The sequence below is a fragment of the Meles meles genome, chromosome 3, assembly GCF_922984935.1.
Source record: "Meles meles chromosome 3, mMelMel3.1 paternal haplotype, whole genome shotgun sequence".
Taxonomy (NCBI): domain Eukaryota; kingdom Metazoa; phylum Chordata; class Mammalia; order Carnivora; family Mustelidae; genus Meles; species Meles meles.
This window is the reverse complement of record NC_060068.1, coordinates 84,947,261-84,972,930: the sequence shown is the minus strand read 5'-3', so window position 1 is coordinate 84,972,930 and position 25,670 is coordinate 84,947,261. Positions and strand designations below refer to the sequence as shown.

Sequence of the window (25,670 nt, the reverse complement as noted above, 5' to 3'; positions counted from 1 at the left end):
TTAGGCAGAGCAAGAGTCCATTCAGCAGTATTGGAATGCCTGCGAAAGTGGCTAGCTTACTGCCAGGGGTGGCTTAAGCAGTGTGAAAAATCAAGTCTACTGGGTAAGTGTTATGATTGCACTCTTCTTCCGGCAGCTGGAGGCATTGTCCCGTACTTTGACTTCCTGCGCTCTTGCAAGTTTAAGTACCCGACATGCTTTACTCATGATGAGATGAAGCCATGGTGAAAATGTGCTAGTCTTGAAGACAAAGATAAAGTGGTCACGGGATTGAAGGCTGGCTCTGGACGTCTGCCAGACAGCAGATTGTAAGTTCACCTTACTAAGAGGGTTGGATCCCAATGAATTCGGAGGCATCTAAACAACAAGATTTATTCTATTCCTTAAATACAGAAGCCTGGACCCTCGAGAGTAAATAATAGTTTGGTAGAAATCACTGGTAGAAGAAGAGCCACTTGTTCTGTTTTTCAGAGTCAATCCCTTTCTTCCCCCTAACACTTGCCTCCCTTTGCCTGCTCTGTCCCTTCCCTCAGCACGGGGAAGCAGGAAGGAGATGTAACCAGAGCCCTCCCTTGGGACTGGCCCGTGTGAGCCAAGACAGTCAGATCCTCCCAGCTGGCGGGCTGGAGGGGTGTCTGCCAATGGTGTTCCAGCGTCAGGGCTGTGCAGATGGGATACACATCTTTTTCCACTATGGTGATCATGTCACTTACAATGCATCTCTTTTGGAGGCTAAAATGATTGGCATCCTTCGCTCCTGCCTGTTTCACATGCTCGTTTCCCTCATCACTCTTCATCATAGCATCCCGTCCTTTTCCCAAACACACTGCTGTTGATTTTCATCAGCTCTGAAACAAAGAAAATGCGCTGCTCCCCGACTGGAGGGTATTACACCAGGGAAGCAACAATTCAGAGCTTAATTACTTGTCTCTTGAAAGGGGCTCTCTAAATTAAACAACTGTGTTTCCCTGTCTCAAACACGTTTTCTGTCTGTGACAGAATGGAGACAATTTCCTACTCGAGATTTCAAACAAGGAGGCAGCAGCCATCTTCCTCTTGTCTGTCCAGAATCTCCTCAGAGCCCCGACTGCCCTGCTCGAAGGTCTGGAGAGGGAAGGAGGCGGGAGGTGCCGGCCCTGACATCAAGGGCCACTGAGACCACTGGGGGCCTCTGCTGCCAGGGATGTGTTTCCCTCTGTGGTCTGTACTTTGTATTTCAGAAATGGTTCTCCGGGCTGACTACACTACACCGTTCCTGTAGTTTTACCACATTTCAGTCTTAAATCATGGGGATTTGAATTCTGTGTCTGGTATGAGGCAAGGATCAGATTTCATTTTTCTCTATGAAAAATGAAGCGTCCAAATCCCATTTGTTAAGTAGCTCATCCTTTCCCTGCTGATGTACAATGTCTGTTGTGAGAAATCCAGTTTGCCTGAATGCGTGAGTCTGTTTGGAGGCTCTCTGGTCTGTTCTAGCCAGCTATTTGTCCAACGGGATTTGCACTGATTTTAGAGATACATTTTTAAAGAGAATGGACATCTTTATAAAATTAAGTGTTCCTATCCACTAGCATGGAATAACACTTATTTTATTTAGGTATTCTCTTTCAGTAAATCTTTGTAATTATAATTTTGTTCAAAAGGAACATGTACATATCCATTTAAAAATTTTCTTTTTAGGTATTCTTGTTATTATAAATAACATCTTGAACTAAATTACATCTTTTATTTTTTTTAGAAGATTTTATTTATTTGGCAGAGAAATCACAAGTAGGCAGAGGGGCAGGCAGAGGTGGGTGGGAAGCAGGCTTCCGGCTGAGCAGAGGGTCCGATGCGGGATGATCCCAGGACCCTGAGATCATGACCTGAGCAGAAGGCACAGGCTTAACCCACTGAGCCACCCAGGAGCCCCTCATCTTTTATTTTGACTAACACATAGAAATCCCATTGATTTTGGAATATGGATTTTTTAAAAATATAGCAAACTTGCTATTAATTCTAATAATTATCTGCACATTCTTGGGATTTCTTTATGAATAATCCAAGTCCCTACAATAGTGACAGTTACAGGGGCACCTTGGTGGCTCAGTGGGTTAAGCCTCTGCCTTTGGCTCAGGTCAGGTTCCCTGCTTGGCGGGGAGCCTACTCTCCTCCCCCCACCCACTGCTCACCCCTACTCTCTGCCTGCCTCTCTGCCTACTTGTGATCTCTGTCAAATAAATAAATAAAATCTTTTAAAAAGCGACAGTTATATATTTTTTAAATATTTATACCTATTTCCCTTTTCAGTCTGAATGGATAGAATCTCTAGTCCAGTGTTGAAAGCAGTGAAAGCAGATCTCTTAAGCATTCTACCATTAAGTATGTTATTTACTGTCGCTTATGTCTAGGAAGGTTCCTTTTATTCCAAACTTAATAAGAATTATATTTTTTTGTTAGATCTTAGTGGATGTTATGTTTTATCAAATCCTCTTTCTTCATTTCCTATGATGATCATATGTGTTTACTCTTATAATTTATTAATAAGATGAATTGCATTATCCAGCTTATTAAGGTTAAGCCAGTCTTCCATTCTTGGGACACACCCAACTTTGTCTGGATCTTTTCTCTTTACACACTGCTGAATTCAGTTGTAAATAGTTTGTTTAGGTTTTTGCATCTGCTTTTATCAGTTATATTGGCTGCTATCTTCCTTTTTCTCCCCACCTTAACTCTATATATTTTGATAGAGATTCCAGGCTCATGGACTGAGTTGGAACATATCTTCTTTTACAGCTTTATTGAGATAGAATTTATACATAGTAACACTCAGCCTTTTGAAGTTTGAACAATTTTGGAAAAATGTACATGTTTTGCAACCATCACCATAGTCAAGTTCTACAATACTTCTATCATCCTAAAAAAAAAAAAAACAAAAAAAACCAAAACTGTGAACAATATACATTTGCATCTTCCTTTTTGATCCAGTCTGTCAATCTGTGGCTTTTCATTGGAGTGTTTGGTACATTCACAGTACTGCAGTAATTGGTATGTTTGTATTTAGATAAACCTTTTGGCTGTTTGGTATCTGTCTGTCTCATTTCTCTTCTGTTGTTCTGTAACTACAGCAACGTCAGTTGCCCTTGATGTGTTCTCTTTGGAGACTGTTCTTAGAGAGAGCATTACTGAGGCTTCAGACACATGGCAGAAGGTCCGTGGCTTTTGTGAATGTGTTCTTTCCTATTCAGATCAGAAAAAAAGATTAGAAAGAGTTCATACCTATATGGAATGGACAGTGACTATTCATTTGCAGGGCTAGGTTAACTTTCCCACTCTCTGACATAATACATTCCCAAGAGATCTGGGCTGTCTAGACGTCCTGCAGAACATCACATTGATCTATTACGTCATGCCGATTGGGAAAAATGAGCAGAAGGAGGTAGTACCCTGACGTCCATTTAAGACCCATGGGGTCCAGATAGTGGGAGAAAACCTCTGTGACAATTCAAGAACCTGCCACTTTGGTAAAGTTTTTTAGGGTCTAGTGGTCAGGGATGTGCTAAGCTATCTCTACAGAGTTAAAGAAAAATGTCGGCGTCTAGCACTCCCTACTGCAAGGAAGGAAGCATGGTGCCTGGTAGGCCACTTCGGGATCTAGAGACAGCACATTCCACATCTAGGAATACTGCTTGGGCCCATATATGTGGCGACACAGAAGGCCATCAATTTTGTGGGGGGCCCCAAATAGGAAACAGCTCTGCAGTGAGTTCAGGCCACGGTACAAGCAGTCTGGCCATGTAGGTCATGCAGTCTAACAGGCCCTCTGGTGTCAGCGGTATCTGCGGTGGAAAAACATGCAGCATGAAATGTATAGCAGGTCTCTGTGGGAGAATGGCAAAGCAGACCTCTGGGGTTCTGAAGCAAGGCCGTGCCATTTGCAGCAGAGAAATATATGCCTTTTGAAAAATAACTCATCATGTTTTGGGGACAGGGCAGAGATAGAATGCTTGGTTATTTGGAGCATCAAATGATCCTGTACCTGGAATTACCCCTGCTGATCTGGGGGCTATCAGATCTGACAGGTCATAATGTTGGGCAAGCCTGGCATTGCTCTATCATAAAATGAAAATGTTAGCAGAGCACAGGTTAATAGCACAAGCAGGTGGCCCACACTTCCATGTCACTCACTATGGCTGCAGCAGCACCCATCTCCCAGGCCACACGCGTGGTTGGAGGGAGGCTTGCATAGGATCAGCTGAGGGAGGAGGAAACAGCCTGAACTTGGTGTACAGTTGAGTGGACTGAGTATATAGAAGGGAGCTGAACACCGAGAGTGCTGCATCATGTCCACATTCAAGGGTGAACCTGAAAAACAGAGGAAAGTGAAAATCTTCCCAGGAGGCAGAACTGCCAGTGACATACCTTTAAGTGGAAGGAGAAGTAGTACAAGGTAAGAATATATATGCAGATTCCTAGACAACATCCAGTGGCCTCGCTGGTTGCTTGGGGGCCCTGAAAGTTTCTACTGAAAGAGGCCCACAGGAAGCATGAAGGAGTGGTTTCCTGAACATACAAGAGCATCTGTACAGGGCAAGGGGTGGTCTGTGGCAGCAGGGAGCTGAACTGTTCCAGCTGTCTTTAGGAGAGCCTACTGGGGTCTTAGCTGACTGACTGACTACTCCCCCTTTCTATCCACTGTGCTTTTCATGCCAGGGTCCTCTTTCCCTGGCTGCTCTCAGCCAATGACTGGGCATTGTGAGGAGTACTAAAGGCAGTCCATTTTGGCCTAATGCCAGACATATCCAGGGGACAACCTTTGTTCAGGGACTGCTCTTCAGCTTTACCAAGACTTTCTTAGAACCGTGTTACGATCCGAGATTCTGTCTCCACACTTCTTCCTCTCCATTCTCCTTTTGCAGCCGGAAGGATGTCTCCACCTCCTCCTGCTCTCTCCCCTTTATCCTTCACAGATGTTCCCCACAGTATTGTATATGTATAATCCCATCTTGGTGGCTGCTTTTCAGAGAAACCAAACTAGCACTTTTAAAATGTCATTACATGTGAAGTGATATAACATTAATCGAAATAAAATGGATTAAGGATGGATATTGTGTTTCCTAGTGCAACCACTGACAAAATAAAACAAAGACATATAACTGAAAAGCCAATAGGGGAGGTAAAATGAAATATAAAAAATTCTCAGTCAAGAGAAGGCAAATAACAGAAAAAAAGGAACAAAGAAAAAAGGAAAATATGATAAGTAGCAAGATGCTAAAATTAAGCCCAACCATACAATTAAATGTAAGTGGACTAAATACTCCAATTAAGAGGTAGAAATTGTTAGATGGAATAAAAAGGAAAGATCCACTTGTATGTTGTTTGAGAGATACATTTTAAATATAAAGTCACAAAAAAAGTTGAAACAAAGGGATGGAAGAATTATACCATGCAAACACTAACTGTAAGAAAGCCGATATTGTTTTATTCATATCAGACGAAATAAACTTCAAGTCAAAAAGCAATAACTAGAATAAAAAGGAGACATTTCATAATAATAGAACAGTCAATTCATTAAGAAAGCAGGATTAAGAACTAAACAAATCCATAACTGTAAGCTTTTGAGTTGCAACATAACTTGGCATCAGGGAAATACAAATCAAAACCACAATGAGATACCACATCACACCAGTCAAAACAATTAAAATTAACAAGTCGGGAAACAACAAGTGTTGGCCAGGATGTGGAGAAAGGGGAACCCTCGGGCACCTGGGTGACTCAGTTGGTGAAGCATCTGCCTTTGGCTCAGGGCATGATCCCAGGGTCCTGGGATCAGGAGTCCTGCATCAGACTCCCTGCTCAGTGGGGAGTCTGCTTTTCCCTCTCCCTCTGCCCCATTCCCCCTGCTGTGTGCTGGCATGCCCTCTTTCTCCAATAAATAAATAAAATCTTAAAAAAAAAAAAAAGGGAAACCCTCTTACAATGCTGCTGGGAATGCATGCTGGTACCATCATTCTGGAAAATAGTATGGAGGTTCCTCAAAATTTAAAAATACAACTATCCTATGACACATCTTTTGATAAACTTATCCCTCTTATTACAAAGCATATATACGTTGTAATGCTGTTGTAAGTATAAACTTTTATATTTCATTTGCCAATTTTATTCCAGTATATAGAAATACAATTGATTTTTAGAAACTGACTTTGTGTCCTGTGTCCTTGCTAAATTCACTTAATTAGTTTTAATAGTTTTCGGTAGATTCCTTTGAAATCAGATTATCTGTGTATACAACTACATCTTCTGTTAAAAAAAGATGGTTTTACGTCTCCTTTCCAATCCTTAGGTCTTTTTTAAAATCTTCCCTTTTGCCCTGGCTAAGATCTCCAGTACAGCACTGAACACAAGTAATGAGAACAGATACCTTGCCTTGTGATGGTAGGGGGAATGCATTCAGTATTGTACTTACATTGTATGACATTAGCTCCAGTTATTTTATGGACAGCTTTTATTATGGTGAGGAAGTTTTCTTTTTTGCCTGGTTTGTTGAGAGTTTCTACTTTTGTCATGAATGGATATTGGACTTGGGTCAAATGCTTTTTCTGCATCTCTTGAGCTAATCATAATTTTTCTCCTCTTTCTGTTAATGTGCTTTTATTGATTTCCTAATATTAAGCCAATCTTGCCTTCCTGAAATAATCCCCCACTTGCTCTTGATGTATTATCCTCTTTATATGTTATTTGATTCAATTTGCTAATATTGTTAAGGATTTTTGCATCTAGGCTTAGGAAGGATATTGGTCTACAATTTATTTTTTTAATGTCCTTGTCAGCTTTTGATATCAGGGTTATGGTGACCTCATAAAATTGGTTAGGAAGTACTCCCCTTTTCCTCTCTATTCTAAAAGATTGTGTAGGATATTACATCCTACTCAGAAATCTTGGACAGAACTTACCAGAGCAACTATGTAGACTGGAGTTTACTTTGTGTAAAAGTTTTAATTATAAATTGAATTTCTTTTTTTTTTTTTTTATAAATTGAATTTCTTTAACAGATATGTGGCTATTCAGATTTTGTATTTTTTGTGCTGGTTTTGCTAAGCTTTCTCTTTCAATAAATGTGTCTAGTTTATCTTAATTACCAAATTTATTATCATTAAAATTTGTTCATAATATTTTCTAATTACCCCTTCAATGTCTATAGCTGTAGTGATGTCCTCTCTTATTACTGATACTGTTACTATGTATTTTTTCTGTCTTTTTCACTATCTATCTTGCTCTGCATTCACCAATTTCATTAATCTTTTTAGTGAAACCATTTTTAGTTTTGTAGATTTTGTCAGTGGTTTGTAGGCTTATTGTTTTGCTGATTTCCACTCTTTATGTTTTTATATTCTACTTATTATCATTTAATTTGCTTTTCTTTTCCTAGCTTTTTAGGTAAAAGTTTACATTATTAATGTTATACCTTTCTTGTTATGTACTTTAAGTGGTTAATGCTATACATTTCTAAGAATTTCTATGACTGCATCCTACAAATTTTGACGTTTTTCTCTCATTTCCATTCAATTCAAAATATCTTTTATGAAGTTTTAAATTTTAATTCCAGTATAGTTAACATACAGTATTATATTAGTTTCAGGTGCATAATATAGTGGTCCAACAATTCTACATATTACCCAGTGCTCATTACGTTAAGTGTTCTTTTTAATCCCAATCACCTATTTTGGTCATCTCCCCACCCACCTTCCCTCTGGTGACCATCAGTTTGTTCTGTGTAGGTAAGAGCATATTTCTTGGTTTGTCTCTTTTTTTTTTTCCCTTTGCTCATTTCTTTTGTTTCTTAAATTCCACATATGAGTACAAATGTAGTGATCCGAAGGGGCACGTGCACCCAAATGTTTATAGCAGCAATGTCTACAATAGCCAAACTGTGTAAAGAACTTAGATATCCATCAACAGATGAATGGATAAAGAAGATGTGGTATATACACAAATGGAATACTATGCAGCCATCAAAAGAAATGAAATCTTGCCATTTGCGACGACGTGGATGGAACTAGAGGGTATCATGCTTAGTGAAATAAGTCAATTGGAGAAAGATAACTATCATATGATCTCCCTGATATGAGGAAGTGGAGATGCAACATGGGGGGTTGGGGGGGTAGGAGAAGCATAAATGAAACAAGATGGGATTGGGAGGGAGACAAACCATAAGTGATTCTTAATCTCACAAAACAAACTGAGGGTTGTTGGGGGAGGGGGGTTGGGAGAGGGGAGTGGGGTTATGGACATTGGGGAGGGTATGTGCTATGGTGAGTGCTGTGAAGTGTGTAAACCTGGCTATTCACAGACCTGTACCCCTGGGGATAAAAATACATTATATGTTTATAAAAAAATAATAAAAAATTCCACATATGAGTGAAATCATATGGTATTGTCTTTCTCTGATTCACTTATTTTGCTTAGTATATTACTCTCTAACTCCATCCATGTCATTGCAAATGTCAAAATTTCATTCTTTTTATGGCTGAATAACATTCCATTGCATAAATATATCACATCTTCTTTATCCATTCATTTACTGATGGACGCTTGGGGTGCTTCCGTAAATTGGCTATTGTAAATAATGCTACGATAAACATAGGGATACATGTATCCCTTTGAATTAGTATTTCTGTATTCTTGGGGTAAATACCCAATAGTGCCATTACTGGGTCGTAAGGTAGTTCTATTTTAAACTTTTTGAGGAACCTCCATACTGTTTTCCAGAGTGGCTGCAATAGCTTGCATTCCCACCAACAGTGCAAGAGGATTCTTTTTCTCCACATCCTCACCAACACCTGTTGTTTCTTGTGTTGTTGATTTTGGCCATTCTGACATATGTGAGGTCATGACTGTAGTTTTGATTTTGCATTTCTCTGATGATGAGTGATGTTGAGCACTTTTTCATGTGTCTGTTGGCCATCTGGAGGTATTCTTTGGAGAAATGTCTGTTTGTTGTCTTCTGCTTATTTGCGTTTGGCGTGTTGAGTTTTATAAATTCTTTGTATATTTTGGACACTCACCCTTTATCAGAAAAGTCATTTACAAATATCTTCTCATATTCTATAGGTTGCCTTTCAGTTTTGTTGATTGTTTCATTTGCTGTGCAGAAGATTTTTATTTTGAAGTAGCGCCAGTAGTTTATTTTTGCTTGTGTTTCTCTTGACTCAGGAGATATATCAAGAAAAATGTTGAGGCAGTTAATGTCAGAGACGTTACTGCTTGTGTTCTCTTCTAGGATTTCTATGGTTTCAGGTCTCATATTTAGGTCTTTAATCCATTTTGAGTTTATTTTTGTGTATGGTGTAAGAAAGCAGTCCAGTTTCATTCTTTTCCATGGAGCTGTCCGGTTTTCCCAACAGCATTTGTTCCCATTTGATATTCTTTCCTGTTTTGCCACAGATTAATTGACCATATAGTTGTGGGTTCATTTCTAGGTTTTAAATTCTGTTTTATTGATCTATGTCTATTTTTGTGCCAGTACCATACTGTTTTGGTTACTACAGCTCTGTAATATAACTTGAAGTCAGGTATTGTGGTACCTCCAGTTTTGTTTTTCTGTTTCAACATTGCTTTCGCTATTTGGGGTTCCATACAAATTTTAGGATTGTTTTTTCTACTTCTGTGAAAAATGCTGTTGGTATTTTTATATAGATTGCATTAAATATGTAGATTGCTTTGGATAGTATGGACTTTTTTTTCTTTTAATTTAAATTTTTTTATTAGGTTCTGTTAGTTAGCATTTTGTTGTAGAGTTCAATGATTCAATAGTTTCATATAACCCCTAGTGGCTCTTCCTAACATGTTCCCTCCTTAATACCCATCACTCAGTCACCACATCACCCAGTTACCCCATTCCTCACCCCCCTCCCTTCTATAACCCTCATATTGTTTCCTGGAGTCCAGAGTCTATCATGTTTTGTCTCCCTCTCTGATTTCTTCTCATTCGGTTTTCTCTCCCTTCCCTTGTGGTCTTCTGCTCTATTCCTTATGTTTCACATTTGAGTGAAAACAAATGATAACTGTCTTTCTCTGCTTGACTTATTTCATTTAGCATAATCTACTCCAGGGTGGAACTGGAGGGGAGTATGGACATTTCAATAATATTTGTTCTTCCAACACATGAGCATGGAATAACTTTGCCTTTCTTTGTGTCATCTTCAATTTCTGTCATCAGCATTTTATACTTTTCAGAGTACAGGCATTTCACCTCTGGTTAAGTTTATTCCCAGATATTTTATTGTTTGGGTGCAATTAAAAATGGGATTGCTTTCTTAATTTCACTTTCTGCTGCTTTATTTTCATATAGTAATGCAGATTTCTGTACATTGATTTTTGTATCCTACAAATTTACTGAAATCATGTATCAGTACTAGTAGTTTTTTGTTGGCATCTTTGGGTTTTCTATATACAGTATCATGTCATCTGCAAATAGTGAAATTGTATTTCATCCTTACCATTTTCAATGCCTTTTATTCCTTTTTGTTATTGCTGAGGCCAGGACTTCCAGTACTATGTTGAATAAAAGTAAATACCCTTGTCATTTCCTGACTTTAGAAGAAAAGCTCTCGGGTTTTCCCCATTGAGTATGATGTTAGCTTCAGTTTTCTCATATAGGTACATCCCCTCTAAACCTACTTTTTTGAGGGTTTTTCTCGTGAATGGATGCTGTACCTTGTCATATGATTTTTCTGCATCTGTTGAAATGATCATATGGTCTCTATCCTTTCTCCTATTGATGTGGTCTGTCACATTGATTCATGAATTTCGAACCACCCTTGCATCCTGGGAATAGATTCCACTTGATCACAGTGAATGATTTTTTTTTTTTTAATGTCTTGTTGAACTCTGTTAGTATTTTGTGGAGAATTTTTGTATCTATGTTCATCACAAATATTGGCTTATAGTTCTTTTTTGTGTGGTCCTTTTATAAGTTTTCCTTTGTATTTTATTTTTTGGAAAAGTTTGAGAAGAATAGGATATATAATATAAGAATAGAATCTTCTTTAAATATTTGGTAGAATTCATCTGTGAAGCTGTCTGGTCCTGGAATTACTTAGCACAGGTAGGCAGAGTGGTAAGCAAAGGCAGAGGGAGAAGCAGGCTCCCCACTGAGCAGGGAGCCCAATGCAGAGCTCAATCCCAGGTTCCTGGGATCATGACCTGAGCCAAAGGCAGATGGCTAACCAACAGAGCCACCGAGGCGCCCCTGGAACAACTTTTTTTGGGAGTTTTTTGATTACTGATTCAATTTCATTGCTGCAATATGTCTGTTCAAATTTTCTATTCCTGGTTTGATTTTAGTAGGTTATATGTTTCTAGGACTTCATTTTTTTCTAGGTTGTCCAATTTGTCACATAATTTTTCATAATATTCTTTTGCAGTCCTTTGTATTTCTGTGGTGTGGGTTATTTCTCCTTTTTCATTTCTGATTTTATTTGGGACTTTATTTTTTCTGAATCTAGCTAGAGGTTTATCAATTTCATTGATCTTTTAAAAGAACTTGCTCTTTGTTTCATTGATCCATTTTTTTAAAGTTTCTATATCCTATATTTTCTAATCATTATTTCCTTCCTTCTGCTGGTTTTGGGTTTTCTTTGTTCTTCTTTTTCTAGCTCCTTTAGGTATAAGGTTAGGTTGTTTATTTGAGGTAGGCCTGTATTGCTATAAACTTCCTTCTTAGAACGGATTTTGCTGCTTTACAATGATTTAGGAGCATTTTTTTTTTCAATTTCAAAAATGTTTTCAGTTTCTCATCCACTTTCTTTATTGACCCACTCATTGTTTAGTAGCATGTTCTTTAATCTCCATGTATTTATTTGTGTTCTTTCTAGGTTCTTTTTTCTTGTGATTGAGATATAGTTACATAGCTTTGTGGTTAAAAAAAAAAAAGAAAAAGACACATGGTCTAACTTTGATCTTTTTGAGTTTCTTGTGACTTGTTTTGTGGCCTAATATGTAATCTATTCTGGAGAATATTCATTGTTCACTTGAAAAGAATGTGTATTCTGCTTTTTTAGGATGGAATGTTCAGAATATATCTGTTAAATCCATCTGGTTCGGTGTGTCTTTTGAAGCCACTCTTTCGTTGTTGATTTTCTGCCTGGATGATCTATCAATCAGTGTAAATGGGGTGTTAACATCCCCTACTATTTTTTTGTTTTTTGAATGTTGAGTCTGATAAGTTCTTTATAGATTTTGGATACTAGCCCTTTATCTGATATGTCATTTGCAAATATCTTCTCCCATTCCATAGGTTGTCTTTTAGTTTTGTTGATTGTTTCCTTTATGAAGAGACATTTCTTCAAAGAGGACATACAAATGGCTAACAGACAGATGAAAAAATGTTCAACATCACTCAGCATCAGGGAAATACAAATCAAAACCACAATGAGATACCACCTCACACTGGTCAGAATGGCTAAAATTAACAAGTCAGGAAATGACAGATGTTGGTGAGGATGTAGAGAAAGGGCAACCCTTTCACACTCTTGGTGGGAATGCAAGCTGGTGCAGTCATTCTGGAAAACAGTATGGAGTTTCTTCAAAAGATTAAAAATAGAACTACCCTATAACCCAACAATTGCACTACTAGATATTTAACCAAACGATACAAAAATAATCATTTGAAGGGGCACCTCCACCCCAATGCTTATAGCAACAATGTCCACAAGAGCCAAAATATGGAAAGAGCCCAGCTGTCTGTCAGTAAGTGAATGGATAAAGAGGAGGTGGTTTATATATATGATGGAATATTACTCAGCCACTGAGAAGAATGAAATCTTGCCATTTGCAACAATATGGACAGAACTAGAGGGTATTATGCTAAGCAAAATAAGTCAGTCAGAGAAAGACAATTATATGATTTCACTCAAATGTGGAATTAAGAAACAAACATATGAATATAGGAAAAGGGAAGAAAAAATGAAACAAGATGAAACCAGAGAGGGAGGCAAACCATAAGGACTCTTAACTATAGGAAACAAACAGAGGTTTGCTGGAGGGGAGTTGAGAGGGGAGAAAGGGTAACCGGGTGATGGACATTACAGAGGGCATATGAATGTAATGAGCACTGGGCGTTATATGCAACTGATGAATCACTGAACTCTACCCCTGAAACTAATAATATACTATATGTTAATGAATTTAAATAGAATTAAAAGATGTATAACACTCCTATGTTGAAAACTAGAAACTACAAAACATTGTGAAACAAATGAAGAAGACTTAAATAAATGGAGATACACCTTATTCATGGTTGATAAGACCTAATATTGTTATCTTTTCCCCGCAGTTTTTGCTAAAGATTCAATCTACAATTGAATGCAATCCCTATCAAAATACTAACAGCATTTTTATAGAACCCCAAAAGCAACCCTGAAAAAGAAGAACAAAATTGGAGGTATAAAAATCCCAGATTTCAAGTTATACTATAAAGCTGCAGCAAGCAAAACTACATGGTCCTGGCACAAAAACAGACACACCGATCAATGGAACAGAGTAGAGAGTCCAGAGATAAGCCTACTTATATGGTCAATTAATTTGTGACAAAGGAGGCAAGAACACACAAGGGGAATGTCTCTTCAACAAATGGTGCTGGGAAAATTGGACAGTTTTTACACCACAAAAATAAGCTCAAAATGAATTAAAGACCTAACTGAAACCTGAAACCATAAATCACCTAGAAGAAAACATAGGCAGTAATCTCTTTGGCATCAGCCATAGAAACATTTTTCTAGATATGTCTCCTGAGGCAAAGGGAAAAAAAGCAAAATGAAACTACTGAGACTACACCAAAATAAAAAGCTTCTTCACAGTGAAGGAAACCATCAATGAAATAAAAAGACAACCCACCAAATATGAGAAAATATTTGCAAATGATATGTCTCATAAGTGGTTAATATCCAAAATATATAAAGAGCTTCTATAATTCAGCACCAAAAAAACAGTCATGTAAAATGGGCAGAAGACATGAACAGATATTTCTCCAAAGATGACATACAGATGCCAACAGACACATGAAAAGATACTCAACATCACTCATCATCAGAGAAATGCAAATCAAAACTTCAATGAGATACCCCTCACACATGTCAAAATAGAATGGGCTAATGAGAATGTCCTTCGACAGATGAATAGATAAAGTTGGGTGTATGTGTATATATATATATATATATACACACACATACATATACATATATATAATGAAATATTACTCAACCATCAGAAATTATGAGTACTTACCATTTACTACAATGTGGATGGAACTGGAGAATATGATGCTAAGTGAAATAAGTCAATCAGAGAAAGACAATTATCATATAGTTTCACTCATATGTGGAACATAAGAAACGGTGCAGAAGACCATAAGGGAAGGGAGGGAAAACTGGATGGGAAGAAATCAGGGAGACAAACCATGAGAGACTATGGGGGAAAAAAGGAGGGTTGCTGAAGGGGAGGTGGGTGGGGAATGGGGTAACTGGGTGATGGTGGACATTAAGGAGGGCATAATGTGGGATGAACACTGGGTGTTATATGTAAATGATGAATTGTTGAATACTACATCAGAAACTAATGAGGTATTATGTATTAGCTAATTGAATTTTAAAAAATAGAATGGCTAAAATAGAAAACACAAGAAATAACAAGTATTGGTGAGAATGTGGAGAAAAAGTCACCCCATGCACTGTTGGTGGGAATGCAGACTGACACAGTCACTGTGGGAAACAGTATGGAGGTTCCTCAAAAATTAAAAATAGAATTACCATATGATCCAGTAATTCTACTGGATTTTTGCCCAAAGAATATGAAAACACTAATTTGAAAAGATACATGCTCCCCTATGTCTATTGCAACATTATTTATAATAGCCAAGATATGGAAACAACACAAGTGTCCATCCATCCATAAATATATGTATATATAGAATGTATATAATTTATATAATAGAATATATAATGGAATATATATGATGGCATATCAGTCATGAAAAAAATGAAATCTTGCCATTTGCAACAACACAGATGGATCTAGAGAGTATTATGCTAAGTGAAATAAGTCAGAGGAAGACAGATACCATATGATTTCACTCATATGTGGAATTTAAGAAACAAAACAAATGAACAAAGAAAAAAGACTTGAATATAGAAAATAAATTGGTGGGAGGAGGGAGGATGGGTAAAATACATGAAGGGGTTTAAGAGTGAACTTATCCTGATGAGCACTGTGTAATGTAGATAATAGCTGAATCACTATATTGTATACCTGAAACTAATATAGCACTGTAATTAATTATATTTGAATAAACAAATATTTTTAAATGCAGTAAGAAGAAAAAAAAGATTCATTGTAATTCCAGTTAAAATCCCAGCATTTTTTTTGTAGAAATTGTCAAGCAGATACGAAAGTTTCGATAAAAATAAGGAACTAGAAAAGAGAAAACAACCTTGAAAAACATAACAAAGTTGAAGAACTTACATTCTCTACTTTCAAGAATAAATTTAAAGCTGTAGTAATTAGACAGTTGGTAGTGACATAAGGATAGACAAATAGATCAACTGCGCAGAAGTAAGATTCCAGATATAGAGTCAGTTGGTTTTCTATAAAGACACTAGAGCAAATCAACAGGGAAAGGAAACCCTTTTCTCCAAGCAATGCTGAAATAACTATACAGCAAAAAAAAAAAAAAAAAAAAAAAAATGAACCCAAATACGGCTTTATACCATACACTAGACTTACCTTGAGATGAATCATGCACCCGGAAGTAGAGGTTTTTTAAGCCTCTTAAAAAAAAGAAGAGTAGCTTCATGAGCTTAGGCTAGGCAAAGATTTTTTTTTTTTTTTTTTTTAAGACAGGAGATAGCAGTAACCACAAGAAAAGAATTTGTAAATTGGATTTCTCCAACAGCAAAAACTGCTCAGCTTTCTCCCAGTTTGAGGCAAATTTATTTTCTGACAAATGATTTACAACCACAATATTTCAAGGACTCCTTAGTATTAATAATAAAAAACCCCAGTATAAAGATCGAACAAGGAGTTGAACAGACACTTCATAAAAGAAGATATGCAAACAACCTGCATGCACGCGAAAATATCCTTAATATTATTAGCCATGAGAGAAATGCAAATTAAAACCACAGTGCGATTCTATTTCTCTCCCTAGGGTTGCTAAAATGGAAAAGATTAACGCCAAATATTAGTGAGAGTGTATACTGCTGACACAATCCTTTCAGAAAAACGTTTGGCTCTTTCTCACCAAGTTAAACATGTATTTATCCTACGACCCAGAAATCCATTCCTAGGTATTTACTCAGAGAAATGAAAACATATGTCCACAAGAATGCCTCTATAAGAATACTCATAGCTGCTTAAATCATGATTATCAAAATCTGGAAACGACTCTAATATCTACCAAGAGGGGAATAGATAAACACATTATGGTACATTCCTAAGTGTAGTGTGCTCAGGAATGAAAGGAAATCAATTGCTGAAACCTGAAAGGAAATGGATGAATCTCAAACTATTAAGTGGAACAAAAGAAGTCAGACACCATAGAGTACAAACTGTATTATGGTATCGTGGCCTCCATCTTAAGGAGAGGCAGCTGGGAGGCAGAGGGGTTTGGCAGCTTCATCAAGGATGAACTGTGGTTGGAGAGTTGGGACTTCTGACCCCAGAGCTCATTCTTACTACGCTGTTCTGTGTTGTTTCTTGATTCCTTTAACTACATACTAAACAAGAGGCATTTTCCTTCATTATATACATAAGGAAATGGAGGCTCACAGGCATCAGACAACTTGCCCACAGTCTTCCCATGAGCTGGAAGGAGAGCCCAGCCTGCTCTCTGAAGCCCACATATATCCTGAAAATACCCTGCCTGGCTATGTGCATGACATGCCTCGTTTGCCTGCCTCCTCACCAAGAACTGTGGTTTTTCTTTTGCTCTAGTCTTTAGAGGATTTTATTTATAATTCCCTCAAAATGGGCTTCCCAAAAAACCCGTCCTTCCACACAGCAATGTTTAGAGCTAATTTCCCAGGCAGCCTCTTTCATCAGCCTCATCCTAGGGAGAATTTACTTGATTTACTTGCTTTCAATTTCTAAGCCTTCATTTGTTTGCTTCCTTAAACAAATTAGACCTCAAGTCTTTCAAGATGGACTATCAGACTATATCATGGGTTCATCATAAAAATTAAGCGAAGTCTAAGATCAGGTGTTTAGAAAGAGATAGTTTGGTCAGATTTGATCACAATGAGCCAACCTTTTTTTGGGCTTGGATTCTCCCTTTGAACTCAGAGGACAAATACCTTCTTGAGCCTCCAAGATGACTTGGTTTGGCCCTAGCATTCCTATAGACGTCTGAGCCACAGGTGGTTAGAGAGTAGACAGGAAGATTTTATTCTACATAGAGAACCTTGGCCTGTAGGGGTTAGAATTCTGACAGGGCCAAAGAAATCAGGAGACACTATGGTGTAGTACTGCCAAACAACGGCCCAAGGAAGCCTTCATCCATGGCTTTAACTCCTCCACATACCAGAGGAGAACTAATTTAGTTTTCCAAGTGTCTGTCCACTGGAGGTTAGCCATTGGCCTTACATCCATAAACCTGGCTTCCCATCTCTCTGAGGATATGTGTCAACAATGAAGGTATGCTGCTGAGATATCCTTTTAAGAGAACCTGCTGCAAGGAGGGTATCTTCCAGATGCTATCTTCCAGATGCTACAGGTTTGGATCTCCAGATGCTACAGGTTTGGATCTCCAGCGGAGTTCACACTGAGGCCATGCTCTCTCTGGTTTGACACCAGTCAGCATGACCCTAGCAGGGACACTACAGCCATGACATTTCTGTTAGACATAAGACTCCTATGATGGGAAATCTTTGCTCTGGGGGTACTCACCTGCCTGGGCCTTTTCAGATCTGCTCTGCAGTCTGCGGTTCTCCTTCCTTTCAAACATCACATTCTGAAGACAATTCCCACCAACTTCCACTCCGTCTTCACAAACATTACCCCAGTGAATCTCTAACATATCAAATTCCATTTGGGTGTCCACTCTGGGAGCACTCAAACTTATACAGCTGGTACACAAAATGGGGTTTTGGATACTAGCTCACGCACCTCATAGCTAGCAAAGAGAATGCTAGCCCAACTGACATGTGGGGCATGGACAGTTCCTGGAATAAGACAGTATGCCTCAACTGCTGAAAATTGCACGGATGGTGACCTGGAAAAGTATCCCCATGGAAGAGAACATCTTTGCCAACAAAGTGAATCAGGCATTTGAAATACATGAGGAAAACAGTAACTCCAAGGCCAGTTATTACTTAATTGTACTGACATACTGGGGAGGGATAATTAGAAACTGAAGGCAATCAACAAACAATTCAGGACTAAGTGTGAAAGCCAGACAGCCTCTCTGGACACTTACAAAGAGTCTCTTATCTCTGCAGTGGAATAATGATCATAGTTGAAGAGAAGACTCAGGATCTAATAGTTTCTTGGAGCTCTAGAGATACTGAAATGCTCAACCAAGACAGGGCTGTTATGCTAAGGTTTGGCCCCTAGCTGGGAAAACCTTGGATCATGAAAGCCTGGATGAGGCATCTGGGTGAATGCCCCCAAGAATTTTACTTTCCCCTGACAGATAGTAAAGGAAGGAGTTTTAAAACTCACTGAGGAAAGAATATCAGAATCAATATTTTATGTGACATCAGAAGACTCACCTGAGGACTGTATTGCATTGGACAGCCCCAAGGATACAGCATTCACCAGGGCCATCGGGAATAGGCTGTGCAGTTCCGTAGTGGCAGGTCCAAGTTGGCTTACTAATAGCAATGCAAACAATGGAGCCTGGAAGTAATAGAGGCCAGGTGGCAGCACTTGACCACTAGAAGCTAGGGGGCTGCAATTCCCATAATGACTGGCAGTGTCAGAGAGGCTGCCCTTGACTTGACCACAGGGAATGGTGGAGATGGTTGAACATAACCAAATAGATAAGAAACCAAGAATGCTGATTAATATAATCAGAAGGAGAAAAGAACAGAGGAGAAGGAGACTGAAGGCCATCATCTCTGTAAGAGGTCAGTATTATTTGTTCAGTTAATAAACCTGAGCCAGTTTTCTGATGAAATACAATGACTGAAGAGGTGACCACATCTCGAGGAGAAGGGCAACATGATGGCAAATAGGTACTATAATGACTCCCTCGGTCCTTCCTTAAAAATACCTATGGCCATTTACTTGGGCGACTGCACAATGGGAAGATGAATACTGAGATCTTTCAAGAAGTATTGGACATAGAGTCTTAGTTGATATAACAAAAGACCCCAGATATTTTCATAATCCCTTGGTGAATGAAGACCTGGCTAGTCTAGTAGATAGTAGGTTTAAGGTCCATGGATCCATACATGCCAACTGAGCTCCTGGCCTGTGGGTAAGAGTGAGAATAGTGGGGAAAGTCCCAACTGGAAGCCTCCAAAGTAAATAAAAATAATATCACATCCAAAGCTTTTTTTTTTTTAAAGAAGGGGGTGGATGGATGCCTGCAGACTGCCACAATCTCAGTCATATAGCAGCTCTTATTAATGTTGTTTCAGACACTGTGTCTTTGCTACAGCTGGTGGATAAGGTCTCAGAAGCAGACAATATGTGGCTATTAACTTGTCACCTTCATTATTTCTACTCCAGTCAAAAAAAATCAGAAGATCAGAAACAGTCTGCGTTTACAACAGACAACAGTATGTATCTCATGTTGCCCTAGGGCTATGTTAACTTTCCCATTTTCTGTCATACTATAACTGCAGTAGTTCTGAACCAGCTAGACACTAAGGTGGTGAGAGCAAGAGTCGCCCCACTTACCATTACACTCAATGACTCACATAGGGATTTTGTGCCTCCCATCACCACAGTTCTGGGATTTACAGGGTCTGAGATCATAGTCACCAAAGAGGGGACCCTCTGGTCAGGAGACAAGTGACTGTTTCCACCCAGCTACTCTGCACTTCTGGTGTCCAAGGACCAGCAGGAGAGAAGGGGACTCATCATTCTGGAAGGGGTAACTGCTTCCTGCTGAGGAGGAAGAACTACCCTTACACAATGGAGGCAGAGAGGAATATATGTGAAACACAGTGGAGCCCATTAGGCACTTTTAGAAGTTTTTGCCCAATTATACTGGGGGCTTAGATCTCTTAGCAATGAGAGCTTACAGTCTGCCATTGGGTAAGCCATAAAGACCTGTCCAGGTGGCACTGAAATAAAGAGAATTTAGAATGGATGGTGGAGGAGGGAGATGAACTAAATGCAGAAATGGAGCTGTTAGTTCATCCAACTAACCTCTTCCAGGTTTCTCCTCTAGAAAAGATGCCCACGTGAACCAAGGAGATGCTGCTTGCCAAACACATGTAGAACAACAAAATCTCTCTGGCAGAAGCTGTGGAAATGACAGCCATGGAAGTATTGCATTCAGATCTCCCTTCAAGGGAAGCACCTATAAACAGAATAGTTCCTGGGCACCTTCCAGCTATTCACCTTGGATCTAACACAGCTTTCATTCTGAGGCCTTGCTCTCTATGGGCTTCTCCTAGCCAGTAGCCGAGCATAAGAAGAAGATGAGAGCTGGCCATACCAGCCCAACATGGGACTCCTGTAATGGGCAGTCTTTGCACTCGGGGTCCCTATTGGCCTGGCTGAGATGTTATCAGAGTTTCACTGCCACTGAAATCTCCTCCCATTCAGTTCTCCTCTCTTCCCTCTCCTTGCACAGCTGTTAGTCCTGCATAGGGGTCTGAATTCTCTCCCTTCCCACTCCTGCTTCCTCTCTCATACCGTTTACAAACATTCCCCTTTTGCATGTTTTGTTCTGGTTGGCATCTACTGCTCAGAGGACCCAAAGTGGAACAGAAGACCTCAGAAAAAGGCAAATAAAACTTCTACTAAAAAAATAAAACCATGCACTGCTGAATGGAGACGTGATTGGGAAGGATTTTCGGATATACACTTTCTGGACATTTTCAAAATTGCAAAGAAATGACTGTCATGGAGAAAATCTTTACTCTCAAGCTATTTTCAAGTGTCTCCATAATTCCAAGTTCTATTAACTTGTGTGGAAACTCCTACACTTGTCAGATCAAATTCTTGTTCTCTGCTCAATTTGTAAGTTTCCCTTCTGAGCAGCAAAGGACAATAATTGAACTTGTGGTCCTGACTCTTGATTGGAAGATTGGCCCAAATCTTATTTCTCCCCAGTTTCTCTGGGATCACTAAGAGCAGCACTCCTCTTGACTTTCAGAGGAGGTTGTGGAAAAGCATTTCATTTTGTACTTTATAGCTTGTCATGATGGACTGCAGAGAACCTCCTTACCCATCATCATCTTTTCAATCGTGCACCCACCAGGTGAAGGAGAGTCTCGGCTAACACCTCTTTTAAAACAACTGGATGAGGTTACATTTTAGCAAGCCAGGTATTGTGGCAGATTTCATGCTCTCCATTAGCTCCAGCAATACCTGGCACTGCTCCATGGTGGATCCTTACTGTGGCGCCAAGAAAGCATTCCCCAGGCTCTGAGTAGAGGGAAAGACCAGCACCAGCTCTTCACTGGCACATGCTCAGAGCTCTATGCCTGTCTCCCTCCCTGAGGTGGTTGGCTCAGGAGAAGTGACAAAGAAATGTATGTACAATTGGAGTGCACCTTGCCTAGATCATGGTTGATATCTTCAGCTATACATCCCCTCAACCATCTCTCACCAAAATACTAGGAGGAGGAACACCCATCAGAGGAAAAAATCAGAACTATTAGATATGGTCTAAACAGTATGTCAGAAAGGGAATTCAGGGTAACAATTATCTAGGCACTGGCAAAGTTGGAGAAGACCATTAATGGCAACATAGAAACTCTAAGGGTGGAAGTGAGGGCTGATGTAGCATCACTAAAAAAATGCTACCAATGAGATCCAATCGAATCTAAATACTCTAACAGCTAGGGTAACCAATGCAGAAGATCAAATTTGTGATCTAGAAGAAAAACTGGTAGAAAAGAAGGATCAGGAGGAGGCCTGGAACAAAAAGCTTAGAAGCCATGAAAATAGAATTAGGGAAATCAATGACTCCATGAAATGTTCCAACGTCAGAATTATTGGTTTCCTGAGGTGGTAGAGAAAGAAGACTAGAAGATATAGTTGAACAAATTCTGGATGAAAATTTACCTAGGGTGGGGAGCAGAACAAGTGTTTGTGTCCTAGAGGCAGAAAGTACACTCTCCAAGATCAAAGAGTCTAGAAATACCTCTAGACACTTAATTGTGAAAATCAAAAATCATAATTTTAGACAGAAGTTGTTAAGGGCAGCTAGGGGAAGAGATTCCTTACTACAGAGGAAGGACCATCAGAATAACGTCAGACCTGTCCACAAGCCAGAAAGCACTGGCAAGACATATTCAGGGTACTAAATGAGAAGAACATGCAGCCAAAAATACTTTATCCAGCAAGGCTGACATTCAAAATGGATGGAGAGAGAAAGAGTTTCCAAGACCAGAAATGTTTAAAAGAGTATGTGACCACCAAGCTGGCACTACAAGAAATATAAAGAGGGGTTATATAAAAGAAGAAAGAACCCAAGAGTGACATAGAACAGAAATTTACAGAGACAATCTATAGAAACAAAGACTTCTCAGGCAACATGATGTCAATAGAAACTTATCTTTCAATAATCACTCTCAATGTGAACAGCCTAAATGCACCCATAAAACAGCACAGGGTTGCAGACTGGATACAACAACAGGAACCGTCCATATGCTATCTAAAAGAGACACATTTGGAACCTAAAGATACATCCAGACTGAAAGTGAAGGGATGGAGAACAATCTTTCATGTCAATGGGCTTCAAAAGAAAGCTGGGGTAGTGATTCTCATATCAGATAAATTAGACTTTAAGCTAAAGACTGTAGTCAGAGATACAGAAGGACACTACATCATTCTTAAAGGGTCTATCCACCAAGAATATCTAAAAATTGTAAATATTTACGCCCCCACCATGAGAGCCAACCGCACAAGCCAACTGTTGATCAAAATAAAGAGTCATGCTGATATGAATACATTAATTGTAGGGGATCTTAACATGACACTCTCAGTAATAGATCATCTAAGCAGAAAATTGATAAAGAAACAAGAGCTTTGAATGACACATTGGACCAGATGGACCTCATAGATATATACAGAACATTCCACCCTGAAACAACGGAATATTCATTCTTCTCGAACAGACATGGAACTTTCTCCAGAATAGACCACATATTGGGTCACAAATCCGGGCTCAATTGATATCAAAATATTGAGATTATTCCCTGCATATTCTCAGACCAAAATTCTTTGGAACTGAAACTCAACCACAAGAAAAAGTTTGGAAGGAATACAAATATTTGGAAGCTAAAGAACATCCTGCTCAAGAATGTTTGGATCAATCAGGAAATCAAAGAAGAACTTAAACAATTCATGGAAACCAATGAAAATGAAGACCCATCGGTCCAAAACCTATGGGATACAAAAAGGCAGTCCTAAGGGGGAAATACATAGCCATCCAAGCCTCACTCAAAAAAGAATTGCAAAATCCCAAATACACCAACTCTCTTTATACCTTAAAGAGCTGGAAAATCAACCATAAATTAAGCCAACACCATGCACAAGAAGGGAGATAATTAAGATTAAAGCAGAGATCAATGAGTTAGAAACTAGAGATACAACAGAACACATCAATGAAAGTAGAAGCTGGTTCTTTGAAAGAATAAGATTGATAAACCACTGGCCAAACTAATCCAAAAGAAAAGAGGGAGGACCCAAATTAGTAAAATTATGAATGAGGAGCATCTGGGTGGCTCAGTTGGTTAAGTGACTGCCTTCGGTTCAGGTCATGATCCTGGAGCCCTGGGATCAAGTCTCACATTGGGCTCCGTGCTCAGTAAGGAGTCTGCTTCTCCCTCTGATCTCTCCCTTCTCATGCTTTCTCTCTTTCTCTCAAATAAATAAATAAATAAAATCTTAAAAAAAAAAGTTTAAGGGGTGCCTGGGTGGCTCAGTGGGTTAAGCCTCTGCCTTCGGCTCAGGTCATGGTCCCAGGGTCCTGGGATCGAGCCCCACATCGGGCTCTCTGCTCAGTGGGGAGCCTGCTTCCCCCTCTGTCTCTGCCTGCCTCTCTGCCTACTTGTGATCCCTATGTTTCTGTCAAATAAATAAATAAAATCTTTTAAAAATAGTTTAAAAAAATAAAATGATAAATGAAAGGGGAGAGATCATGACAACACAAAGAAATAGAAATTATTATCAACAGCTATATGCCAATAAGTTCAGCAACCTAGAAGAAATGGATGCATTCCTAGAAACCTATAAACTTCCAGGACTGATACAAGAAGAAACTAACAACTGAATAGACCAGTATCTAGTAATGAAATTGAAGGAGTGATCAAAAACCTCCCAAAAAACAAGAGCCCAGAACTTGATGGATTCCTTGGGGGAATTCTACCAACATTCAAAGAAGAAATAATACCTATTCTTCTGAAGCTGTTTCAAAAAAATAGAAACAAAAGGAGAACTTCCAGATTCTTTCTTTGAAGCCAGTGTTACCCTGATCCCCAAACCAGGCACAGACCCCATCAAAAAGGAGAATTTCAGACCAATATCCCTGATGAATATGGATGCCAAGATTCTCAACAAGATCCTAGTTAATAGGATCCAACAATACATTAACAAAGATCACTTACTTGTGGAGCTTAAGGAATAACACAGAGGACATTGGGCGAAGGAGAGGAGAAGTAAGTTGGGGGAAATCGGAGAGGGGAGATGAACCATGAGAGACAGTGGACTCTGAGAAACAAACTGAGGGTTTTGGAGGGGAGGGTTGTGGGGGGTTGGGTGAGCCTGGTGGTGGGTATTAAGGAGGGCATGTATTGCATGGAGCACTGGGTGTGGTGCATAAACAATGAATTTTGGAACACTGAATAAAAAAATTTTTTTTTTTTAAAGATTTTATTTATTTGACAGAGAGAGATCACAAGTAGGCAGAGAGGCAGGCAGAGAGAGAGGAGGAAGCAGGCTCCCCACAGAGCAGAGAGCCCGATGCGGGGCTCGATCCCAGGACCCTGAGATCATGACCTGAGCCGAAGGCAGCGGCTTAATCCACTGAGCCACCCAGGCGCCCCTGAATAAAAAAATTTTTAATTAAAAAAATTTTAAAAATACAGTACTGTAAATGTATTTTTCTTCTTCCTGATTTTTTCTCTAGCTTATTTGATTGTAAGACTCCATTATATAATATGTATAACATACTAAATGTATGTTAAACAACCATTTATACATCAGTAAGGCTTTCATCAGCAGTAGGATATTAGCATTATCAATAGTAGCCAGAATATGGAAAGAGGCCAAATATCCATCAGCTGATGAATGGATAAAGAAGATGTGGTAAACACACATACACAGAGGAATATTACTCAGCCATCAAAAAGAATGAAATCTTGCCATCAGCTATGTGTGGATGGAGCTAGAATGTATTGTGCTAAGCAAACTAAGTCAGATATATGAAATATATGATTTCACTCATATCTGGAAGTTAAGATACAAAACAGATGAACATATGGGAATGGGGGGAAAAAGAAAGGAGGTGG

The 25,670-nt window shown here is 39.0% G+C and overlaps 1 long non-coding RNA gene across 2 annotated transcripts in view; it reads right to left on the bottom strand.

The window, feature by feature from the left end:
- Positions 1–2,748: 2,748 nt before the first annotated feature.
- Positions 2,749–25,670, bottom strand: part of LOC123938197 — a 133,658-nt gene continuing 110,736 nt past the window's right edge. For both annotated transcript variants that reach the window (XR_006817684.1, XR_006817685.1), the window contains exons 6-7: positions 4,168–4,344; positions 2,749–3,219 (exon numbers count right to left, since the gene is read on the bottom strand). This is a non-coding gene — a long non-coding RNA (uncharacterized LOC123938197). The remainder of the gene's footprint in view (positions 3,220–4,167; positions 4,345–25,670) is intronic.